The sequence below is a fragment of the Odocoileus virginianus genome, chromosome 14 (assembly GCF_023699985.2).
Source record: "Odocoileus virginianus isolate 20LAN1187 ecotype Illinois chromosome 14, Ovbor_1.2, whole genome shotgun sequence".
NCBI classification, from domain to species: Eukaryota; Metazoa; Chordata; class Mammalia; order Artiodactyla; family Cervidae; genus Odocoileus; species Odocoileus virginianus.
In genome coordinates this window covers 30,609,817-30,634,025 of record NC_069687.1, presented here as the reverse complement: position 1 = coordinate 30,634,025, position 24,209 = coordinate 30,609,817, and the positions used below count along the sequence as shown (strand labels likewise).

At 43.3% G+C, this 24,209-nt stretch overlaps 1 protein-coding gene and 1 long non-coding RNA gene across 7 annotated transcripts in view; one reads left to right on the top strand and one right to left on the bottom strand.

Annotated features, from left to right (window-relative positions):
• The first annotated feature begins 1,645 nt into the window (after window positions 1-1,645).
• PRLR (prolactin receptor) overlaps window positions 1,646-24,209 on the top strand; it is a 145,860-nt gene continuing 123,296 nt past the window's right edge. For all 6 annotated transcript variants that reach the window (XM_070476569.1, XM_070476565.1, XM_070476568.1 and 3 more), the window contains exon 1: window positions 1,646-1,779. The gene's annotated coding sequence lies outside the window, so the exon portion shown is untranslated. The remainder of the gene's footprint in view (window positions 1,780-24,209) is intronic.
• On the bottom strand, window positions 5,596-8,116 carry LOC139038246 (uncharacterized). The gene is made up of 3 exons (XR_011491187.1): window positions 8,007-8,116; window positions 7,423-7,489; window positions 5,596-5,713 (listed from the first exon to the last, which is right to left on the bottom strand). It is a non-coding gene; the product is annotated as an uncharacterized lncRNA (long non-coding RNA).

The window sequence follows — 24,209 nt, the reverse complement described above, 5'->3', positions numbered from 1 at the left end:
TTCACAAATGGACTAAGGCTCTGATCAGCGCTCGCTCATGACAGAGGATTCCCGAAGCAGGTGGATCTCTGCCACTGGCCCAGGAGGCTCAGAGATGGTGCCAGGTTAGTTGACTGGCTTACCATCAACCTCCACCCACACTTAGATCCCATAGGTCCATCTCTCCAGCCTCAGAAACTGAAAGGTGTGATGAGGGGCCGAGTGGTTGTGGTCACTAGTGACAGAAGAAGCCAAGCTGCTGAGCCATGGCGCCTGTGCAGACTCAGCAAGGGCAGAAGAATTGGGCAGTCATAATCATTCACCAGGGCCCTAGTCATTCACCTGAGTCAGTTGCTTCCAGTTCGGAGCCATGAAGGAACCCTTCCGGGGGGACCAGGGGGAAGCCCAGCAGTTGATTGACCTGGGGACACAGCCAGAAGGGGAGGAATTGGCCTTTGAGGATGATTGAGTTCAAAGCAAGAAAAAAGAAAACTAAAAATGACTGTAGCTTCAAAAACACTCCCATTGAGCCTGTGAATCCCCCCAGGTCCTATAGCAAAGCTCACGAGTAGAACAAGCCTCACCCTCTTCCTTTCCCTCTTGTGACATTTTCTTTCTCATCGTGGCTGAAGTTCTTCAGTGCATCTATCTTGGACAAAAGAAAAACAAAACATTGAGGTCAGAGGAAGGTGTTCCCAAGGACTTAAACACCCAACCCTTGGACTCCATGACCTATTCTTGACAGGTGGTCTGTTAGTCTTTTTGCAAACATGCTCAGGGCAGGTGTTCCCTAGCCTTGTCTAGCTCCACCACCAGCCCGAAATGTGGGTGGACTGCTCACCTTGCTGACTTCCCCTGGTGGGAGGAAGAGATAGTATATGAGAAATGAGGGTATGAGGAGGTATTCCTCTCCAGGGCAGCAGTGGGCGGGGGCGGGGGGGGGGGGCAGTCTTTGGAGAATCCCTTCAAGGGTCTCAGTTCTCCTTAGACATCCCAAAATGTGTTTGTCCTCGTTGTCTGTGCGTGTTAAGTTTCTGGGCAGGCAGACAGTATGTGAAAGAGAACCTTTAAGAAAGTCAAACTATTCTCTCATTCCCTTTGTTTTTTCTCCATTGAGTTTCCTCTCTTCACTTCCTGCCCTTTCATCATCCTGCCACACTCTTGTCACCTCCCAGGATACGAATAGGCTTTTTGCTGCCTGTAGGATTGAGCCCAAACTCCTCAACATGGCCTTCTGTGGGGTGTAGGCTCAGTATGAGACCGCCGAATGTGGCATGAGAGTGAGCCATTCTTTTGCCTTTGTTTCACAGGAGTTGATGAACTGCTTTTTCTGGAAACTTGAGGATTAATATTTCCTTTCAAAATCAACTTTGACTTTTTGCTTAGAACCTGTTAAAGACTGAGATCCTCTCTCCCACTCCCCACCCCCATCTCAACTCAGTAGAAACACATAAGCAAGCCTTCCCCTGACCCCATGCTCTTGACCCTTGGAACCTGCAGAGACAAAGTGTGCCTTCATGTTTTTCAGCAAGAGATTGTCTTGCCTGCCCTGTCCCCATAATTGAACAATGATTAACAACCCTGCGTACTTTAATACACAGATAAATTATTAACAGTGGGCTGTGCCTTTTCCCAGGTTGTAAAAAGGTGACTGGTTAGAGTCCCAACGTTCTATTTGTTGGGGGAGGAAATGTAGAGGGAATGTCATCTGAGGCCACTGGCCTCTGAGATACAAAACAAAGATGCAGCAGGCTCCAGCCCAGAGTGGGAGCCAGGTGACAGACGACAGGAAGGCCACAGGTGAGAGACTTTCAGCTCTCTTTGTCAGTTTTGAATCTTTTTCATTTTTCTCTTCTGCATTTGCGAATGGGCGGGAGGCATGCAATAGGATTAGGGTGTCAATGACTGCACAAAGTTCTTAAGGAAGAGTCTTGTTTTGAGGAGAGACAAGCAAGAAAGCGGCAAGTGAATATAAAGACCAACATGAAGGCCCCCTCTAGACCCTGGCTGTTCCAGGGAGAGAGTGTGGGCTGGCGTGGGGGCGAAGATCAAAAGGACAGTATGAGTATACAGCTGCTTGGTCACTTGACAGATCAGGCCTGGGGATGTGGGAAGGGGGAGCAAAAGATGATGAAGTCAGGATGCATTGCATTGATGGCAAGTTGGAAACATCTCCAGACCACTGGGGGGCAGAGGGAGGCCAGGCAGTGAACTGTGAAGACCCAGTGGAGCCCATACAAGTGAATCAAGAGAAATCTGGGTGATTTGGGCTGAAGTTTTGGGGTTTTACTTGTCTTTAACAGACTTCATTTTTAGATCTATCTTAGGTTTACATAAAAAAATCGCACAGAAAATACAGTGAATTCTCACATCCCTCCTTCCTTGACACATGGATTCCTCTGTTATTAACATCTTGCGTTCAGTTCAGTTGCTCAGTCGTGTCCGACTCTTTTCGACCCCATGAATTGCAGCATGCCAGGCCTCCCTGTCCATCACCAACTCCTGGAGTTTATTCAAACTCATGTCCATTGAGTGGATGATGCCATCCAGCCATCTCATCCTCTGTCACCCCCTTCTCCTCCTGCCCCCAATCCCTCCCAGCATCAGGGTCTTTTCCAGTGAATCAGCTCTTCGCATGAGGTGACCAAAGTACTGGAGTTTCAGCCTCAGCATCAGTCCTTCCAATGAACACCCAGAATTGATCTCCTGTAGGATGGACTGGTTGGATCTCCTTGCAGTCCAAGGGACTCTCAGGAGTCTTCTCCAACACTACAGTTCAAAAGTCTTGCATTAGTATGATGCAATTATTATAGTGATGAACCAGCATGGATACATGAGTATTAACTAAAGTCCATAGTTTACATTAGGGTTCACTCTTTGTATTGCGCAGGTCCATGATTTTGACAAATGCATAATGTCATGTATCCCCCGATACAATGTCATAGAGAATAGTTTCACTGCCCTAAAAATCCCCTGTGCTTCACCACGTCATCCCCACTCCTTTCCCCCAAGCCCCTGGCAACCAGTGATCTTTTTTACTCTCTCTATAGTTCTGTGTTTCCACATAGAATTTCCTCATATAGTTGGAACTCTACAGGCTGTAGTGTTTTCAGACTGGCTTCTTTCACCTAGTTTATATGCTGCCTGTCTTTTATTTCCTGCATGTCTTTTCATAGCGCAATAGCTCATTTCTTTTTGTTGTTGTTCAGTTGCTAAATTGTTTCTGACTCTTTGTGACCCCATGGACTGCAGTCTGCTAGGCTCCTCTGTCTATGGAATTCTCCAGGCAAGAATCCTGGAGTGGGTTGCCATTTCCTTCTCCAGAGGATCTTCCCAGCACAAGGATTGAACCCATGTTTCCTCCATTGGCAGGCAGATTCTTTAGTGCTGAGCCGCCAGGGAAGCATTTTTACTTAGTGCTGAGTAATCTCACACTGTATGGATATACCACAGGACTTTTATTCATTTGGGGAGATAAAAGGCAGAAACAATGGAAAGGGTGGATGGCCAGAAAGCAGCGAGGTCCATGGGATGTCATAGAAAGAAGAAGGAGGAAGGTTTGAAGTGGGAAAATAAACATTAGTGCAGAGACCTAAGGTAGGTTTTCGAGACCAATACTTGGTAGGAGAAGCCAGCTCCCCATTTACCCCCACTAGGCCTTTCCTGTTCTTATAGACAGCAAGTTTGTGAAGGCAGGTTTCCTGTTCTTATAGACAGAAAGTTTGTGAAGGCAGGAACAGTGACCACATCATCCATCAGCCCAGTACAATGCAGACATCCAATAAATATTTGTTGAACACTTTCAACCTTCCAAGATCTTTCCTAAAGAGAAAATTTGCCCAGACACCAGGAGATCTGAAGCTCCTGAGGTCATCTCAAGCAGGTCTTCACTGCTCACTCTGCTGAGCCTTTTTTTTTTTTTTTAATTGCAGTGGGGCAAAACTTGCCTGGGATGTTCCCCTCCTCAACCAAGAACCCATTTCTCTTGTGAGATGTTCCATGTACAGAACCAGAGGCAAGCTGTAGGGAACCAGGAAAACCAAGGGAGCTTCAAGCTAACCTCACATCCCAGGTTAAAAAAAGGCACTCTCACCAAGGGATCAGAATCCAACTTTCCAAGCATTCATTTTTCAGCCCAATCACAATGCAGCAGAATTAGCCCAAATAATCGCTATGGAAACAGGAAGAGCAAGCAGAGGATTCAGGTGCTCACAAACAGCTGTGAGAGGAGATGAGCCAAACCCTCCAAATGTTCATATTTGAGGGGAGAGAAGGTCCGTGCCACACAGTAGCAGCTCATGTGTGGGCGCTGTTGGAGCCCAGCCCTGGGAGTGCAGCTTAGAGTCTGGGTGGAAGGGATGGTTCTCCAAGGGAACTGAAAAGTCAGCTCAGAAACTGCAGGGTCAGTAGCCATTCACCAGTCAAAATTCATCACATGGGTACTGGTCCCCAGGCAAAAGAGTTCACCAAGCAGACCTTTGTCTTGGGCAAGGTCACTGCTTAAAATAAGATCCTCTGCAGGGTGTGATACTTGCATTCCTTGATACCTGTATCACTTTCTCTCCTTGTGATGAAAGGGGTGAATGAATCCAGTAAGACAGTGAGGGTATTTTGCTTGGGATCTGTCCATATCCTGTTCATGCTCACCTGACTCAGACAGTCAGGACCAGGGTAGAGAACGCTTGAAAATTTCTCTTCTTCCTTCCTTCTTTCTTTCTTTTTTAATGTTTAAGAACTAGTTGTTTTATTTATTTATGCTGCACTGTGTGGCATGTGGGCTCTCAGTTCCCCAACCAGGGACCAAACCCATGCCCCTGCAGTGGAAGCATGGAGTCATAACCACTGGAAATCCAGAGAATTTCTTATCTGGGGGAAGGAATGTGGGCCACTTGGCCCGAAGCCTGTTTTGAACAGTGGGGCTCATCTGGAGACACACATTTTGCTCCCTGTCTGTTGGGGAGCTGAGGGTGAGAGTGGACAGTTAATCAGATGCAGAGGGTTGAGGTAGGGGCAGTGAGTGGGGTGAGGAGTAACTGCCTTCCCACCTTGAAGCCCCCTAAATGACAGTCCCTGAAGAAAGGGGACGTACCCATGAGAGGGTGGCCCAGCATTGATTCTGTATGTTTCCAAGGCACCAGCCTTGAAGCCCCTTCAACCACGGGGCAGCAGAAGTGGCCCCAGCACCTCCATGTAGCCAGAAACACAGCAGGCAGGGGAGAGCCAGATGTCTGTCAGTGGCGGGGCAGCTGGTCCCGTCTGCTGAGCCTGGCTGGTCTCCAGGGCATTTCTTGCGCATGGGGCCTTCCCTGGTGACTCAAGCAGTAAAGAATCTGCCTGCAGTGCAGGAGACCCGGGTTCGATCCCTGGGCCAGGAAGATCCCCTGGAGAAGGGAATGGCTACCCACTCCAGTATTCTTGCCTGGAAAATTCCATGACAGAGGAGACTGGTGGGCTACAGCCCATGGGGTCGCAAAGAGTCAGACACAACTGAGCGACTAACAGACACACACACACACACAGACACACACACACACACACACACACACACGCTCCCAGAGAACTACCACCAAGTTAGTTCTCTGATTCCAAATATTTCTACGAGAAAGATAGTACCTGTGTCTCACCATGATCCATCTCTTCTTTGAGGGCATCTACCATTTGGGTGCTCACCAACATGACATTTTCATTTCATTTTCTTGTTTATATGTGTTTGCCTTCATCAGAGGGACTGTGCCTGGAAGTATTAAGAGGCTTGTTACTCTGTCCTGGAACTGGGACTCCCTGCTGTCCTCCTCCCCCTCATACTTTTTCTCCCCAGCTTTCCAGAACACTCTTTAGACTTAACCTCCTTCTATCTTAGTCTAGGCCCTTTCTTCCCACTTACCCTGTATTTCTCAGCCACCCGCATTGGAGCATATTTAAATATCCACCCACAACAAAGGTAAAACCTCAGCAAGAGGTCCGGGCTTCCCAGAAAACAGAGTCGGGAAGAGCAGGGCACAGAGCTGAGAGTGGCACTAGATCCTTCACAAGAGACCCTGAATATCTGGGAACATGACAGGAGAGATACTCATGACAGAGTCCAGATCCTTGCCCTGGCTATAATATTAAACTATGATTGATTCATTTATTCACTTCTCAACAAATTATTTATTCTCTCAATAAATGTTTATTGAGCACCATTTATATAACAAGGTAGGTCTTAAAGATAAAGAGATAAATGAAAGTCCTTGTCCCTAAGAAACTAGTTGGTGACACAGGCACATGAACCAGTAATGGGGATAACAAGTGTGAAGAAGTTGGTAGTCCTGAAAGACCCCAGGGCAGTGGGTATGCATGAGATGGCCGGGGACCCATCTGAGCTGCTGTGGAAAGAATTTGCTAGGACTTAATGCCTGACCTGAGTCTTGAGGGTAAAATGTGGAGGAGGAGGGCCCCAGATGGCATGCTCCTGGCCAGAGGACCCCTGTGTGGGAGCAGAGGCACCTATAGGGCAGGTGGTATCAAGGAAACTAGGATGTGAAGTGGTCAGAACCCTGAGTGTGTGGCCTGGAGTCTGGGGGAGACCTGAGGCCAGAAGGCAGAGCAGCTCAGGATGGACTTTGAGGCCAGCAAGAAGGCTGAGGCTGCAGAAGATTACAGAAGAGATGTGCGATCAGATTCCCATTTACGGAAGGGCAGTCCTGGCTGAAATGTGGTGATCAGTTCGGAAGGAGCAAGCCCAGAGGCCCAGGGAACACTGAGGAGGCTGTTGCAATAAAATCACCTGCAAATGGTGTTCCTCGGAAGCCCTGCTCCTCACTGTCCACCTCGGGCTTCCTGTCAGGGGAAGGCAAGCTGGCACAGCAGGCTTTCAGAAAAATAGCTCGTTTGTTATTTGTTCTGGTGCTGTCTGTGACTCTATTGCTTTCTTTTACAGTCTCTGTCATGTAAAATCAACATCATGTAAGTGTTTCCTCCTGATAAAAGCTAGCCTCCAGAACCATGAGATTAGAAATAAATTTCTGTTGTGCAAGCCACTCAGTGTGTGGGGCTTTGGTGTGGCAGCCCGGCAGCCTATACACGTGGGCAGTATATTATAATGATCTTATGTTACCTGTGGAAACTGAGGCATAGAGAGTCAGTGTTTCCCCAGGGCAACACAGCTAAGCAGTGGCAAGCAGGTTGTTCCAGCATCTATCTTCACAGCTGCAGTGTTTAAAAATAATTCTGTCTTGGTCTTAAACAGTTGAATGCTCGTCCTTTGAAATGAAGCTTAATTTGGGCATCAGTTCAGTTCAGTTCAGTTACTCAGTCATGTCTGACTCTTTGCAACCCCATGGAATGCACCTTGCCAGGCTTCCCTGTCCATCACCAACTCCCAGAGCTTGCTCAAACTCATGTCCATCGAGTCAGTGATGCCATCCAACCATCTCATCCTGTGTCGTCCCCTTCTCCTCCCACCTTCAATCTTTCCCAGTATCAGAGTCTTTTCCAATAAGTCAGTTTTTCACATCAGGCGGCCATAGTCCTATTGTAAAGAGAAAGAAGCAGATGAACTCCTTGACAGTCCATGGTCTCTCCCTAGTGAAGCCATAGTCCAGCCCACATGGGTCTGCCATCTTGTGGTAGAGCAAGTGTCTTGACAGTTGTGTCCCTACTTGGAATCCAAGAGAAAACATACCCCCCAAAAAGGCTATGAAGATATACTGGGCAGCCGAGTCTCTGAGCCTGGCAATGGGCAAACACCCCCTTCTAATGTAACTAAGGAGACAAATTCTGGAATAAACTGCCTGCCCCTTGTGAGCTGTGTGGCTTTAGGGAGGCATTTGACTCCTCTATGCCTCAGTGTCCACATGTAACATGAGATCATTCTGTTTCTCAACTGTATTGGCTTGCTAGGGTTGTCATAACAAAGTACCACTAACTGAGAGGCTTTAATGGTATAACCGTATTGTCTCACAGGTTCTGGAGCCTAGTAATGCGAGATCAAGGTTGGTTCCTTCAGACAGCCATGAAAACAATTCTGCTTCCTCACTGTCACCTACTTTCTGGTGATTTGCTGGCAGTGTTTGGTGTGTCCTTAGCTTGTAGATGCATCACTCCAATCTCTGCCTTCATCTTCACATGACGTCCACTCCAAATGACTGTCTACATCCAGATTTCCCCTTTTTACAAGGACATGTCATAATGGGTTAAAGTCTGCCTAATGACCTCATTTTGATGTCATTGCCTCTCTAATGAAGCTGTATCTAAATATGGCCTGGAGAAGGAAATGGCAGCCCACTCCAGCATTCTTGCCTGGAGAATCCCAGGGACAGAGGAGCCTGGTGGGCTGCCATCTGTGGGGTTGCACAGAGTCAGACACGACTGAAGTGACTTAGCAGCAGCAGCTAAATATGGTCACTTACTGAGTTACTGGGGTTTCAACATATGAATTTGATGGGGAGACAATTTAACCCATAACCCCACCTAAATAGATTCTTCAATGAAAATTAAATGAACTAGTGCCTGTAGAACAGTGCCTGGCACCTAGAGGCTCTCAATAATGCTAGATTATGCCAGGTATAAATTTAAACCTCCCAGGTGAGTGGATGGCAGGGTTGAAATTCAGCTGGTTTGCACCAGTGTGGCCTTACCAGTGATTCACGGCTTGTGTCTTTTTTGTCAGTCAGGGCTTCTAACCCACCAGGTTAGAGTTTTGGATAATCCTTCTGGCTAACAGGTACAAGATGAGAATGTGTAGGCTCAATGAGGTCTGTGCTTTTTCTTCCCTGTTCTCCAAGCTGTGCATACTGGACGATGCAACTAGCCCAGAGGGTGAATAAAGCAATTCCCATTTCTTTTAGAAAGGAACCAGGGAAGGCACTGTCTTCCTGATGAACCCATGGAAGGAAATTTCCCATTGCCAGTGATGCAGCCCTGGGGGCCAGGACCAGGCCAGCTTACCAGCCTTGGAGATGAAGGTTGTTGAAGGGTGATCTACATGGGCCGACTCCAGGCCGCCTAAGGGAGCTGCTGACCTGAGTAAAGTGTTTGCTCACTTGAGTTCACCTAAGAATCAGCCCTTTAAAAAATAAATAAGTTATGTTGATCTTTTGTGTGGATGGTTAAACAAATCTGGTGGCCCCAAATGAATTCCAGGTAAAGAAGCTGCTGAAATCTGCCAGAGCTGGGCCTTAAGGACCCAGTGGTCTCTCTGTAGAGCTTTCTGGGCATCGCCAGGTTCTTCTTCTTAGCAGGTGCCTTCACCTCTGTGGGAGACTGCCCCATGACTGCCCCAGCCAGGGATTAAGGAGATGGCATGGGCCTGGGAGAGAGGATAACTGACATGGGCAAAAGTCAAATGTAGCTGCTGAGAAAAAAGACTGGGATATAGAGTTTCAGTGGCAGGCGATACCAGAAGGGTGGTTGTCCACAGAGAGGTTTTGAGAGGATGGACCTTGCCGTTGACTGTGACGTCCTACAACCCTCATCTTAGAAACATGTACACTGACCTCCAAGGCCAAGGCAAGGTCCCTCTCTCCTTCTTGACCTTCGAATTCGTGTCTCTTTTCACTAGGTAAACAGGAAAACTTCTGCCTTCCAGTAGGAAAACCCTAGACTGGGAGGGGAGGACACCTGCTGGTTCTGTGGCCCCCCAGGCTCTGTGACCTTGGACAAGTGGTTTCACCTTTCTGGGCTGAGTTTCCTTTTCTGTTATTTGAGGGGCTTGGAGTCATGGACTCTTCAGGCAAAAAAAAAAAGATCTTGGAAATCCCATAGAGAAGGTAGAGAAGGCTGAGAAGTGAGCAGCTCATGGTCATTGAATTAATGAGGGACAGGAACCTAGGACTCTGGTATCATGACCCCCACCTGGGACCCATCTCATTAATGGCAGTGATCCATCCTCTGTCTATAAAGTGTCAGACTGCTTATATTTACCTTGTAGAACAACCTTCTGAGATAGAAATTCTTATACCCATTTTATAGGTAAGGAAACTGACTTGACCAAGATCCCCAGCTACTGAGGAGTAAAGCTGGGACTCTGGTTTGGTGCCCTGCCACAGGCCACCTTGGGTGCCCTGGCACCAACCCCAGCAAGAGCAGGGGGCTGATTCTTGAGAGCTGCCAGGTCGGTCCCAGGAGTGGGACCAAGCAAGCAAGAATACTTGTTCTCAAAGCAGCAGAGAAGTCATAGCCATCTTCCCAGTGTGAAGCAGTTGGCAATGGATAGATGAGATTTTACAAAAATATTCCATATGTGATATTTGAAATAAGCTGTTTGATCAAAATGGAGCAAAAGGAATTAGCCAGGTCCACCCTAGGCTGTCTGCTTCAGTGAGGTTTTTATACTGACTGTCTTGACGGCACCCTATCATCCCTGACCTAAAGGGCCAGCTGCACCAGAGCAGGTGTTCCAAGGAGTGCCAGCACCCCTTGGAGTCTCAGGGAGAGCCTCTCCCTCTGAGTAAACTTCAGCCTCCATGGAGTATCAGCGCTTCCTCTGGGTAGAGAAGAGACACCCTCTGAGATCACTAAGACCTCTAAGATCTCTCCCTGGCGAGTCTAGATGAAGTTTAGTCTTGATGTTTGGCGGCTTGTTGTTGTTCGGTCGCTAAGTCGTTTCTGACTCCTTGTGAGTTATTTGGACCCATTACACCAGCACCACCTGGTCATCATATAATGCACTAATCTGGTTGGGAAAAAATTCCTCGTGTTCCCAGTGTTCCGAACAGACACAGATGCTGCAAAACATGCTGCAGCATGTTTTCAACTTCCCTGCCTAGGCTCTCAGAAGGGCCGACAGGCTGGTCTTAGCCCTGCAAAGACACCTGATCTAAGTGGAGACAGTTTTTCAGCTGTGATAAGCCTTCACCTCTAGTTCTCAGCAGTGTGTATGTATAACAGAATTTCCGCCCTCTACCAGTGTGACTGCTGCAGTTAGGAGTCCCAGAGTTAATTATTGACAGCCAAAGAGATTTACAATGAGCCAGGACTTATGTGTTTTCTAGAAGCACATTTCCATGAAGATTTTGCCCCTATAGGATTCCTCCTCAGGCTCCAGGACAGACAGACAGACAAACATTGGGCCCTATCAGTTTAGTTAGAAGGCCCAAGCCTAAAACCTCGGGGAACTCACTTGGAAGATTTTTCTAGGAAAGCAACTTTTTGATTTGACATCTCAATGAAACAGGTGTTTTGGGAGAATATGCTGTGTGCTCAGTCATTTCAGTCATGTCCGACTCTTTGCAACCCCATGGACTATAGCCTGCCAGGCTCCTCTGTTCATGGAATTCTCCAGGCAAGAATACTGGAGTAGGTTGCCATTTTCTTCTCCAGGGTACCTTCCTGATCTAGGGATCAAACCCATGTCTCCTGCCTCTCCTGCATTGGCAGGTGGATTCTTTACCACTTGAGTCACCTGGACTGTGTTGGGAGAATAAAATCACACTACCTTAGAAAGAACTGCGGTAGTCTGGCCTGATTTGGGGAGTACCTAAAGAGAACTTCATTCATAGGTCAAGATAATTCTAAATGATGGTAAGCCCTCAGGAGATTCCTTGGCTACTATACTCACCATGAAATGAACATGTCCTAGAATTTTGGTTGGAAGGGGTGTGGGAACTCATTTTGTCTTTTCTCAGTACATGGATGAGATGTGTGAAATAAAAGGAAGTTCAAGTCTAGAGAGTAAGACTAATGGCTCATAGGTCAGTTTGCTTCCTGTCCAAGGGGATCTGAAAGCCAAGGGAGCTTTAGAATGACTTATGTAATAGTTGTTTCTCTAAAGTCCTTCAAGCAGTCCCTTGAACTTTTTTATGCAAAACAAAAGTTTCCTTTATTGATAAAATACAAAAGTGGACCTTGGCTTAACTCATACCAAAATATTATCATTCTGAACTCATAATAGCAACTATATTGCTGAGCACTTACTATATATGTAGCACTGTGCTAAACTGAGCCATGATAGTTGGGTGGCTTACCCCACCGGTGCCTCACAGATACTTGTGTTATTTGGAAGATTGAATAAACACATACAAAGTGCTTGGCATTCCACCACCCCATCTCACCTACAGCCTCAGTGTGTCCCTGCTTTGGCCAAGTAGAACCACCTCCTGTGAGGAAGGGAAGGAGGTCGTGTGCAGGCAGGGTTGACCTTACAGGTAGACCCCTGTGGGTGAGGGGCTCTGTGGTGTGATGGCCCCCAAGTCCATGTCTAATTGATTCTAGTCCACCCGGTTCTACTTTTTTTTTCCATCTGAGCATTTAACGGTGCCTCTGTTAAAAGCAAATACTCTTCTAAGAAGTAAGCTTTGAATCAGTCAACCATCATTAGAACTTCTTTTCCATCTTTCCCAGAATCTGAAAGAACAAGATTATATAAGTAAAGGCACAAGAAGAGGTCAAGCCCTTGATGCCTGAGAATTCATGCTGTAAGAGATGGTTGTTTGACATTAGCTTAACCACTCCAGAGTGACTTTCTCTCTGAGAATAAATTCAGGTCTTCTTGGGTTGCCTTCTTTCAGGTGGGAAAAATATTTTGAAAACTCTCATGTAACCCTGAATGAATGACTTGCTAAAAGCAGATGGCAGGGTCCTCCAAATAGCATACTTGTTTTGTTTTTCTCAGAGACTTATCAGTCTATAACCCTGAGATTTCAACACTCCAGTCAGTTCCAGGCTCTCTAAAATGAAATGGTCACATGCCCGCATGTGTGTCTACAGTTAATCACAAATGGACTAACCAAGGGCCAGGGTTTCATTTGAGCTCATAGTCCTTTTCCGTGTGTAAAATGAAAGGGAAAATGCATGGAGTCTAAGGGTTAGGAGTCTTAAGTCTTTTCTGTGTCCTGAACACTATTGGCCTAAATGAAGCAAATGTGATGAGCTCCATGGGAGAGAGACACAGGACCTGGGATCAGGTCACACTTTCTGGCTGTGGAAGGCATGCCATAGACCTGCCAGCTTTAATATAGGACTTAAGGCTTAAAGGTAGGACATCTGAGATCCCTGCACCTAATTCTCTGATGGGCCTTTGACTCGGGGCATTGGCAACTCAGAGCGTGTCCAGTAGGAGGCAACAAGGAAGCAGATTGGTGAACCAGAGAAATGTGAGAAAAAAAATGAGATTTTGTTTTCTGTAGAAGAGAAAGCCCCAGAGGAATGGGGTGGCTGTCTGCTCTTTAATGTGTTCATATAGAAGAGGAAGAAGGGGCATTTTTCTTTGTTCCAAATGTGAAAAGTAGTACCAGTGGAAGAAGACTATAGGATACCCAGGTTTTTCTAGCAATTGGAGCTGTCTTCAGTGCCCAAACACTACAGGTTGGTGCCATTCTTGGTGCTTCATGTGTTGATTCTGTGGCTGAAGGAGGAGACATGAGTAGTGGAGGCTAAAGCGGGATGATTTCCCTTCAATGGGAGATTGGACTAGAGATTTACTTACACTAAGTCACTTCAGTCATACTCTTTGCAACCCGGTGGACTGTAGCCCACCAGGCTCCTCTGTTCATGGAATTCTCCAGTCAAGAATACTGGAGTGGGTCGCCATGCCCTGCTCCAGGGGATCTTCCCAACCCACGGATTGAACCCACGTCCCTTATGTCTCCTGTATTAGTAGGTGGGTTCTTGACCACTAGCGCCACTTGGGAAGCCCGGGTTGTTGCTAGTTGTAAAGAGAATAGTTGTATGATGCTTTTAAGTGATGAGCAATAAAGGTGAGTTTTCTGTATTCCACAAAGTAAATAATTCACTTTCTCATATGAACTATTTCATGCCTGGAAAGTCTGAGAAACAGGAAAGCTCAGAAGTTCACAGGGTATTTTTAAAATCCTCTCTCGAAGGCCATCAGATCACAGAAGTCAGTGCCCAGTGTGGGTTAGGGCCTGGCCTATAAAAGCAGAGCCCACAAGTGTTCAAACCCTGCCTTTGCCCTCATTATACTCCATGAACTTGGATGGGCTCCCTTGACGTATGCCTTCACTCCTGCAGCTGTAAGGTGAAAAGTTTAACCCTTGCCTTCCACTCCCATTGTGAGCCTGAAGTCAGTGAACGTACCTAAAACATGAGAACTGTGCCAGGTACATAGTGAGCATGCAGTAAAGGTTAGTGCTTATTAGACAAGGAGTAATCATTATTATTTCTTAAGTCCATGAAAGGATTTAAACAACATGGTATCAGCTTACAATAAAAACAGGTATGCTTTTTTTGGTTTGTGATACCGTGAAACAGAGAAGTTAAACATGGATGTGTCTTTGGTAATAATGAACATTTTAGGGGCCCATTCAGGAGTGATGAATCCTGTAAGTGGGGGTGAATGACAGCTGAGTCCCATGAAGCAGTGGAAAAACCAGAGTCCAGTGACTTTTTTTTTTTAAGTAGTGGAGCCCAAAGAAAATGGAAGTATAGCCAAGTCCCTGGGATTTCCACTGTTTCCTGTGGCTGTGTTTTGGCTCCGAGGTTCCCCAAGAGAAATAAAAATCAAGGCTTCATCCAGATTGTTCATCTGCTCCCATGTTGAAAGTGCAGTAACATCTGGTTGACAACTTAATTATATCTACCCTAAATTTTTTTCTTATCTTAAGAGCACCTACATCACCAGGGGAAAAGAGGAGGAAAAACAGGAAAGAGGGTTTAATTTCTTACCTTGATAATTACCTCGTTTTAAGCTGAGAGGGCTTGTTGAGGTTTAGGAGCCATTCATTCCTGCTTTGATCCTTTGAATTTCTCATACTCTCATCACTTTATTAGACTGGCAACTGAAGAAAGGAAGGGAAGAAAGATTTCAAACGTCCCTCTCAGGACATATCAGGCAGCTCTTGGGGTTCTGCTGGCTCATTTATCCAAATGAAATGGATCTCTGGGGAAACAGCAGAGGTCTGCTGTTGAGCAAAATGTTTTCCAGTCCTGAGAGTTACATCGTTTCTCTGTGAATTAAGGCAGTTCTCTCCTAACGTTAAATGACCCATCACATACCGTAGGGCGAGCTTATTTTTCACACTCCCAGTAAATATGACAGGGAGACCACAGACAACTCCAGAGAGTCTCTTTGGAATCTGAATGGTGTCTAGAATGACCATGTAAATTGGTTCCTTTCTCCTTGGGTTGTCTATAAAACCAACATTATTACAAAATGCTGAGAACTATTACGCTTCATTAGTGTGCTCCTGAATCACAATTCAGTGATTATGTAAGATGACAACATTTTCCCACATATGTGCATCTCCTAGGACTCTTCCAACTTGTCGATTCCTTCCTATCCTCAAATTTTGAGTGGGGATGAAACGTGAGTGAGAGTCAAATGAAGACGAAAGTTGTTTCTTGTGATTGCTTTGTTATTTTCTTTCTTTTATTGCTTATGACTATTAAAATCTATCTGCGTGGAAATCTATCTACTGCATAGAACATGCAATCACTTAATTCACAGACAGAAAAAGTATTTCTGGCAATAGTAACATTTCACTTGAAGAAGGCATTGTTTTGGGCCAGCTAACTAACTGCCTTAGGCAGAATAGGTTTCTTTAGGTCAACAATTATTGTTTGTTCTTTTTGTCTGTTGTTGATTTTTGTTTCTTTGTTTTCTTATTTTTAATTGAAGTATAGCTGATGTACAATATTATATGTTAGAGATGTACAATAGAGTCACAATTTTTACAGGTTATGCTCCATTTATAATTATTATAAAATATTGAGTATTTTCCCTGTGTTGTACAATATTTCCTTCTTGTTGTTGTTATTGTTCAATCGCTAAGTCGTGTCTGAGTCCTTAAGATCCCATGGACTGCAGCATGCCAGGTTCCTCATGCCAGGCTGACTATCTCCTGGAGTTTGTTCAGATTCATGTCCTTTCAGTTGGTGATGCCATCCAACCATTTCATCCTCTGCTGCCCGCCTCTCCTTTTGCCTTAAACCTTCCCCAGCATCAGGGTCTTTTCCAATGAGTCAGTTCTTCACATCAAATTCACATCAAGTGGCCAGAGTATTGAGCTTCAGCATGAGTCCTTCCAATGAATATTCAGGGTTGATTTCCTTTAGGATTGACTGATCTAATCTCTTTGCACTACCCCCTTATAGCTTGTCTTATACCTAATAGTTTGTACCTCTTAGTCCCGTATCGCTATACTGCCCCTGCCCCTTCCCTCTCCTTACTGGCAACCATGAGTTTTTCTCTATATCTGTGAGTCTGCTTCTTTTTTGTTATATTCACTAGTTTGATGTATTTTTTAATACAACATATAAGTGATGTATCATGCAGTATTTGTCTTTTGCTGTGGCTTACTTCACTTAGTTCTTTATTTGACCTAGCATGTAAAAAGATGATGGTTAAACCTGGCAGATTTTTGTTCACAAAGGTTTTATTAGTCTGGAAGATTCTACATACTCTGTGTAAAGAATGCCCACAAAGCCTGTTGGCATGAGACTGTGAACCAGCATGTAATGCTCTCCAAGGTAGAAAATATTTCATGAAAACATTCAGTGAACATGGGTCAGATGTTGTGTGACATCCTCGAAGTGCCCCCCATCTCAACCACATGCGATCACTTGTTAACTCCACCTGACAAGAGTTGAAGACCTTAAAAGGACTCCATGGAAAAGATCCAGAAAGAAGAACCTACAGAAATATTTCAGTGAGTGTGGGCAGAGGAAGACAGCATCAGAGCCAAGGTCTCGCGCACTCAGAACCTGGAGTTGCCATGGTGCTGTCTCCCTCCTAAGAGCCTTTCCCACTTAGGAAGCTTTTTGGATCTATTCCCCTTAATCATAAAAAAGAAATTTACCGGGTCAAGTTATTTTAGCCTCCATTTTGTTCCTTACTTCACAGAGAATTGCACTTAATCTATAAATGAGTTCTGATGTTATGAAAACTGAATATTGTAGATTGGTAGTATTAAGCATATTAAGAGAGAGGGAAAGACTCTCTTTTAAAAGAATAATACAGTCTGAGCAGCATCTCTTGCTTATAGGCATAGAGATACCCATTAAGAAATTTTCTGCTTAGAGATGTTTCTGAATTTAATGGTTCCATTAAACAATTCAAAACTAATATAAGCACACAGCATCCCTCCCCCACAAACTTACTAAAATTAAGTGTGCCAAATCATCCTTCTTGCTGTTACTTCACCAGCTGGATGGTATATCTCACCCTTGTATTAGACCAACCTGACTTGTATTAAAGGGTATATCTAACCCTTGTGTTACACCAGATTAACTTGTATTAAACTAATAGGTAGACCTAAAGTCTGATTCAGATATGCAGATGATACTACCCTAATGGCAGAAAGTAAAGAGGAACAAAAAAGCCTCTTGATGAAGGTGAAAGAGAAGAGTGAAAAAGCTGGCTTAAACTCAGCATTCAAAAAATGAAGATCATGGCATCTGGTCCCATCACTTCATGGCAAATAGAGACGAAAAATGTAAACAGTGACAGGCTATTTTCTTGGTGGCAGGCAGTGACTGCAGCCATGAAATTAAAAGATGCTTGCTCCTTAGAAGAAAAGCTATGACCAACCTAGAGAGTGTATTAAAAAGCAAAGACATCACTTTGCCAACAAAGTCCCATCTAGTTGAAGCTATGGTTTTTCCAGTAGTCATGTATGGATGTGAGTTGGACCATAGAGAAGGCCGATTGCCAAAGAATTGATGCTTTTGAATTGTGGTGCTGGATAAGACTCTTGAGAGTCCCTTGGACAGTAAGAAGACAAAATTAGTCAATTCTAAAGGAGATCAACCCTGAATATTCATTGAAAGGGCTGATGCTAAAACTGAAGCTTCAATATATTGACCACCTGATGTGAAGAGCCGACTCATTGGAAAAGACCCTGATACTGGGAAATATTGAGGGCAGGAGGAAGAGAGGACGACAGAGAACGAAATGGTTGGATGACACCATCAACTCATTGGAGATGAGTTTGAGTAAACTCCAGGAGATAGTGAAAGACAGGGAAGCCTGGCGTGCTGCAGTGCATGGAGTCACAAAGAGTCAGATACAACTGAGTGACTAAACAACAATAACAAATGCCTGACTAGTTAATGCCAGATTTATTAATCATGACTTTGATAAATCCTAGTCTCTAAAGAGATCACTCATGGCCAGTGGCATTCCATTGTAAAATTTGTCAACAGACGTTAGCTGGCTGGTCATTGGACCTTCAACTGCATATACCAGTACAAATATTAGGACAAATTGTCATATTTATGGAACCTCAAGAATTAAACGGACTTGGTGGCCTAAATGGTAAAGCATCTGCCTACAATGCAGGAGACCCGGGTTCGATCCCTGGGTCGGGAGGATCTCTGGAGAAGGAAATGGCAACCCATTCCAGTACTCTTGGCTGGAAAATCCTATGGATGGAGGAGGGTGGTAGGCTACAGTCCATGGGGTCTCTAAGAGTTGGACACGACTGAGCGATTTCACTTCACTTCACTTCAAGAATTAAACATTTTAGGATTTTATTGAATATGCTTCTCAGTGCTTTTGCCCAAGGACATGGTAATTAATGACATATTCTTAAATACCCACCATATGCTGCTGCTCTCAGAAACACCTTCAGTCTTGAATGAAGGAGGTAGAAGAGAAATACTTTCTTTTAAAAATTAACTGTACAGTAACAATATTAACTCTATTGCACATATGTGCAGTAAATGTCCAAATGAGAAGCATAGAGGAGTGCCATATTAAGTCACTGTGTGGCCCCCAGTGCTCCCTAAGCATTTACAATGATGTATGGTTCTTCATCTGTTCATTTGCATGTAATTATACCACCATGCTGGACTGGAAGCTCTATGCGAGCAAGGCCCATATCTCTACTATTATCACATCTGTTCTATTCACCTGGCCTATAACTAGCAATCAGTAAAAGACTGTTGCATGGCTGAAGCTCCACAGAGAAGTAAATATTGAGAGATGGGCCAAATTTTAACGCACATGAAACTTTAATGGCAGGATGAACTTATGAGCCAAATCAGGAAGCAAGGATTAGCATGGCGAATATAGCCTGTCATTTTCTCAGCAAACCTTTGCAGCTCCCTCACTGTGTGCTAGATAGATACTGAGTGGGTAGTATGGGTACCAAGGGGAAGAATAAACCATTCCTGTGGACAGAGGAGAGATTTTTTTAGACCAGCCTGGGTGGTGTGAGGTGGGCCGGGGCTGACTGGGAGAAACAGTGCTCCAAGGAGTAGACTTCACAGATGAAATGAGCCTTGAGGTCTTTGTCCTGAGACCAGTGAAAGCCAGCAACCAGTTTTAAACTAAGAAGGACTGAAAGGTCATTGGAAGTGTCCCAGGAATTCTTATGACATCCTTGTTAAGAGGTAGTTTGTCACTGATGGAAGCTTTAGCCAGGATGCACACACTTTAAGAAGTGCTATCTCGAACTTTCAGTGAGATGTTTATTCACACAGTCAGAATTTTCAGGGCTGGATAATATTTGCACTTTTTATTTCATTTTTACTTAACCAGTATATTAACAGTGATTGCTAATGTTTTCACAAATATAGCTTATTTCTTTAAATATGATATTTCTAAGAAGATTTGGTACATTGTTAAAATGTGGTTTTAATATATTCATAGACAAAAGTCTTTTCCAACAGACCATACTTCCATTTCATAATATGATTTAATGGGATAATGAAACTTTCATCATAGAGCAAACTTTGCTAGGATTCATCTGCTCCTTTGCCTTTATGTAAGTAAAGTCAGACTTTGTAACAACCAACATCAGTAACTAAACCACCTCTTCCCTGTGCTGTTTTCTATGGAACATACATTGAACATTTTGCATTTTGTATAGGCAACCAGATTTTAGCAATGTATATCCTGGTTGCAAGCTAGTTCCTTCACAAGCCACATAACTATCTTCAACCCCCATAAATCATGAAAACTGTAGCTGATGGTACAGATGGCCGACTCTTGGTGTCTATGGTATGTAAGAGCCAAGTATATTTGGTTTCTAAGGGCAAGTGGTAAGATGAAGATCTAATGTAGAAATGTTCCTTCATATCATCTTTCCTGAAGGCTTAGTTTGCAACTGAGCAGCAAATATCTGGTTTCAAAAAAGCTTACATCTAATATTACTGCTGAAAGTCTAGAAAGCTTATTATTTTAGTGATCTTTTTAAAAAAAATTTGAATGAGGCTCGAAATTTCTAATCCAATTCTGAAAATATAAAGAAGTATTATGTTGTAAAAAAAAAAAAAAAGAAAAGAAATTAACATGTGATACAGTGTTATTAACTAAAGTACAGATTTGTTCAAGTTTCACAAAATTTTATGCTAGTCCATTATTTGTTTTCATAACTTATTCAAGATCCCACATTGTATTTACTTGCATTGAGCAGCTTCAGCTGCATGCAACAAATTCTGATAAATTCTCTTTTCATTTTTATTATTACAAATATTTTCTAATTATCATATTTTCATATGCTTCTTAGATACACTCCTCATTTAAAAGTGGGCATTTAATTTCCAAATACATGGAGTTTTTAAAGTATCCTTCACATTAATTTCTCATTTAAATGGTAAAGAATCTGCCTGCAATGCAGGAGACGAGTTCGATCCCTGGGTCAGGAAGATCCCCTGGGGAAGGGAATGGCTACCTACTCCAGTATTCTTGACTGGAGAATTCCATGGACAGAGGAACCTGGTGAGCTACAGTCCGCAGGATCACAAAGAGTCAGACATGACTGAGCAACTGACACTTCACTTCTCATTTAAATACTTTCTTTTCTGCAATCACCCTCTGTATTTTTTCAGTCTTTTAACCTTCTTGAGGCTTTCAATGGCTAAGTCAAAGATCTCTCTAGGTAAATGTCTCACATTACACTTGAAAATATGTGGGTTATTTTCAAATATCTTTTAATATTGATTTCTACCATAATTCCATAGTGATAAGAGAACAGACTCTGTATGATTTCTGTACTTTTAGACCATGAATTTTCTTTGTTTGTCTTATACCCTGTTTTATGTCCCTGGATATGTTACAGTATCTCCTGGTTTATAGTCTATGAGAATTTGATTAGGATTTGTACCCTGCTTTTGTGTGAAAATTATATAAATCTTAAATATGTTGAATTGGTTCATAGTCCTTTTCAGGTCTACTGTAGCTTTCTGCTTTTCTGTCTATTCATTGTAATAATTTTTGAGAGTTTGATATTGAAACTCCAGCTAAAAATCTTAATTTATCTACTTAAAAAATAATTATAATACATAGTGGAACTATATGTAACTTTGTTCTGTATTTTCCAAGTCCCCTGTAAATGTGCTGTCATACTTTCATAATTTAAAAAGTTTAAAAAAAATTTTAAAGGTTAAACTTAGAACAATACAGAGACAAATAACTCAATTTTAAAAACAGGCAAAGATCTGAATAGATATTTCTCCAAAAAAGATATCCAGATGGCCCATAAGCAAATCAAAAGATATTCAGCATTATTATTTGCTTGAGAGATATAAATCAGAACCATAATATGATACTATTTTGTACTTACTAGGATGGCTGTGATCAAAATGACAGGTTATAGCAAGTGTTAGTGAGGCTGTGGAGAGAATAAAACCCTCATATTCTGCTGATGGATGTACAAAATGGTGCAGCAACTTCAGAAAAGAATTTGGTATTTCCTCAAAAAGTTAAGCATTAAGTTATATGATCCAGCAATTCCACTACTAAATATGTACCCCCAAAATTGAAAACAGACACACAAATGTTTGTACATGAATGTTCGTGGCAGCACAATTCACAGTATCCAAAAGGGAAAAACAACTCAAATATCCACTGGTGGATAAAAGAGTTAACAAATGTAGTGATCCAAACAGCGAAATAATATTCAGCCATAGAAAGGAATGAAATAGTATATACTATGACATAGAGGCTTCCCCTGTGGCTCAGTGGTCAAGAATATCCCTACAATACAGGAGCTGCAAGAGACATGGGTTCAAACCCAGGGTTGGGATGATCCCTTGGAGAAGGGCATGGCAATCCACTTCAGTATTATTGCCTGGAGAATCCCATGGATAGAGGAGCCTGGTGGGCTACAGTCTATAGGGTCTCAAAGAGTTGGATACAACTAAAGCAACTTAGCATGCATGCACGCACTATGACTTGGCGAACCTCAAAGATATTATGCAAAGTGAAAGGATCCCATCACAAAATACCATGTATTTACTGATTCTATTTGTATAAAATGTCCAGAATACGTAAATAGAGACAAAAAGTAGAAAACTGGTTGCCAGGAGCTGGTGGGAAAGGGTAATGGGGAGTGACTGTTGATATTTCAGGGTTTCTTTTGGTTGTGACAAAAATGTCCTGAAATTAATCATAGTGATGAATGCTGAACCTTGCAAACATACCAAAAAAAAAATGACTTGTGTACTTCAAAAAGGAGAATTTTGTGATATGTAAATTACTTCTTCATTTAAAAAATTGAAAAAGAGGGTTAAAAAATATGAAATTTGAAAGTGATGGTTTTTGAAGCAGATGAGCATTTATTAAAATTCTTGGTTTGGGGGAAAGCCACAAAAAGATGTACTTGTGAGAAGTTGTAAACAAAGAAGTGGTTTCATCAAAGAAGACTGAGAAAGAATTCTATGATAACAAGAGATGGTACACGGGGAGACTAAGTTGAGGTTTATGAAAACAATCAGATTACATGAAGAGGGCGTATGTGTGTGTATTTGTAATATATATGTACATATATAATATTATACACTAGATATAATAGTATATAATTTATATTTATATTCACATGGGGGAAATTCTCAAATAATATACCACCAAATGTAAACAGGAGTTGCCCCTGTTTAGTGGGATTTCAGGTGATTTAAATCCTTTTCTTCCTTTTGCTTCTCAGCATTCTCTTACTTTGTGTACATGCTCACAGAGAAACAGTTAAATAGGAAGAACAAAAAAGTGAGTGTGGAAGAATGTTGTTTGAGAAAGTATACTCTCTGATCAGACCAGGAAATTAGGGGCAGTTTTTGAAGTCTTACTGACAAATAATGTTCGCACTGAGAAGACATGTCTTCCTGTTGGGAGAAAAAAGAGTAAGGCATGCAACACTGCAGAAAATTTTGGCATGGTATGGCCTCTGAAATGCTGATGCTTAAAAGGCTTCTTAGAAATTCTGGAGGCAAAGCATACAAAAGGCTTTTTCTCCTTGATTCACAGATTGTCCCGTGGGTTGAGGCACCTGTGTGTGTATTCTGCATCAATAACTAGATATTGGGCTTATGATGGCCCTATCTATTTATCTGTCTAATCTTTATTATTTCTACAAGGCAGTTAACACCTAAAAGTAATGGAAATTAACTTACTAAGTCGTAAAATAACTTTACAATCATCCTTGTGCCTGAGTTGAGCATATATCAGGCACAATATCTGATCTGACTAAGCCAGGCCCCTTCTTGCATCTCTGGGCTTGCAGCCTAGTCAGGCAAGCTCTCTCTCAGGAGAGAGCTGGTCCAGGTATGGCATGCCCCTCAGGCTTTGTGGAGCTCAGGGTGAGGCTCTTATCTATTCTCTCCTGTCTGAAGCTGGAAGGCAGAAACAAAAGCCTCATCTTGGAGGAGCTCCCAAGGGGAAAGTCAAGTTGGCAAATCCCAAAACAGCGGTTGTGGAAACAAGGGCCTGGTCAGACAATAGGAACAAAGAGATGGAGCCCAGACAAAGTGGCTTGAATATGGGGTGGAGGAATAGGGCTCCCTGGAAAAGGATGTGGATGACAGAGAATGACAGTGATTGGGACAAAATGGCCACATCTCTGCATTTCTGCCTGGCTTTGAGCTAGAGAAGGTTCACTACAGCACTGTAAGAAAAAAAAAATGAGGGAAACACGCATCAACAGGAATTAACAAGTTAACTGGGGTGAAGGAGGGAAGGGTGTTCAAATCATCATGGATAATGAATAAAACCAGAACAGCATGTATCAACACCCACAGTCCAGAACCACGCATCCTTATCCCAAATACTGCAAATGAGCACCAAGAGCCCATTCTTGGCTAAACGGGTGAGACGTGGAGCGACAGGGAGGCGGGCGCTGGCTGCAATACTGCCCCTCTGTTCAAAGCGATACAACTTTCCTTCCTATAAGTTAGTGATCTGTATTGGCACATATGAAAAAAGGAATAGAACTTTGCAAATACGTCACTGTCATTCTTTATCCAGCAGACAGCCCTATAGCAAGTCAGCAAAAACAGCACTCTGCCAACAAGGAACCTTCATAGCTTCCCAAAAAACCTATTTAGAAAGAAAACAGCATTTAAAAAAAAAAGAAAAA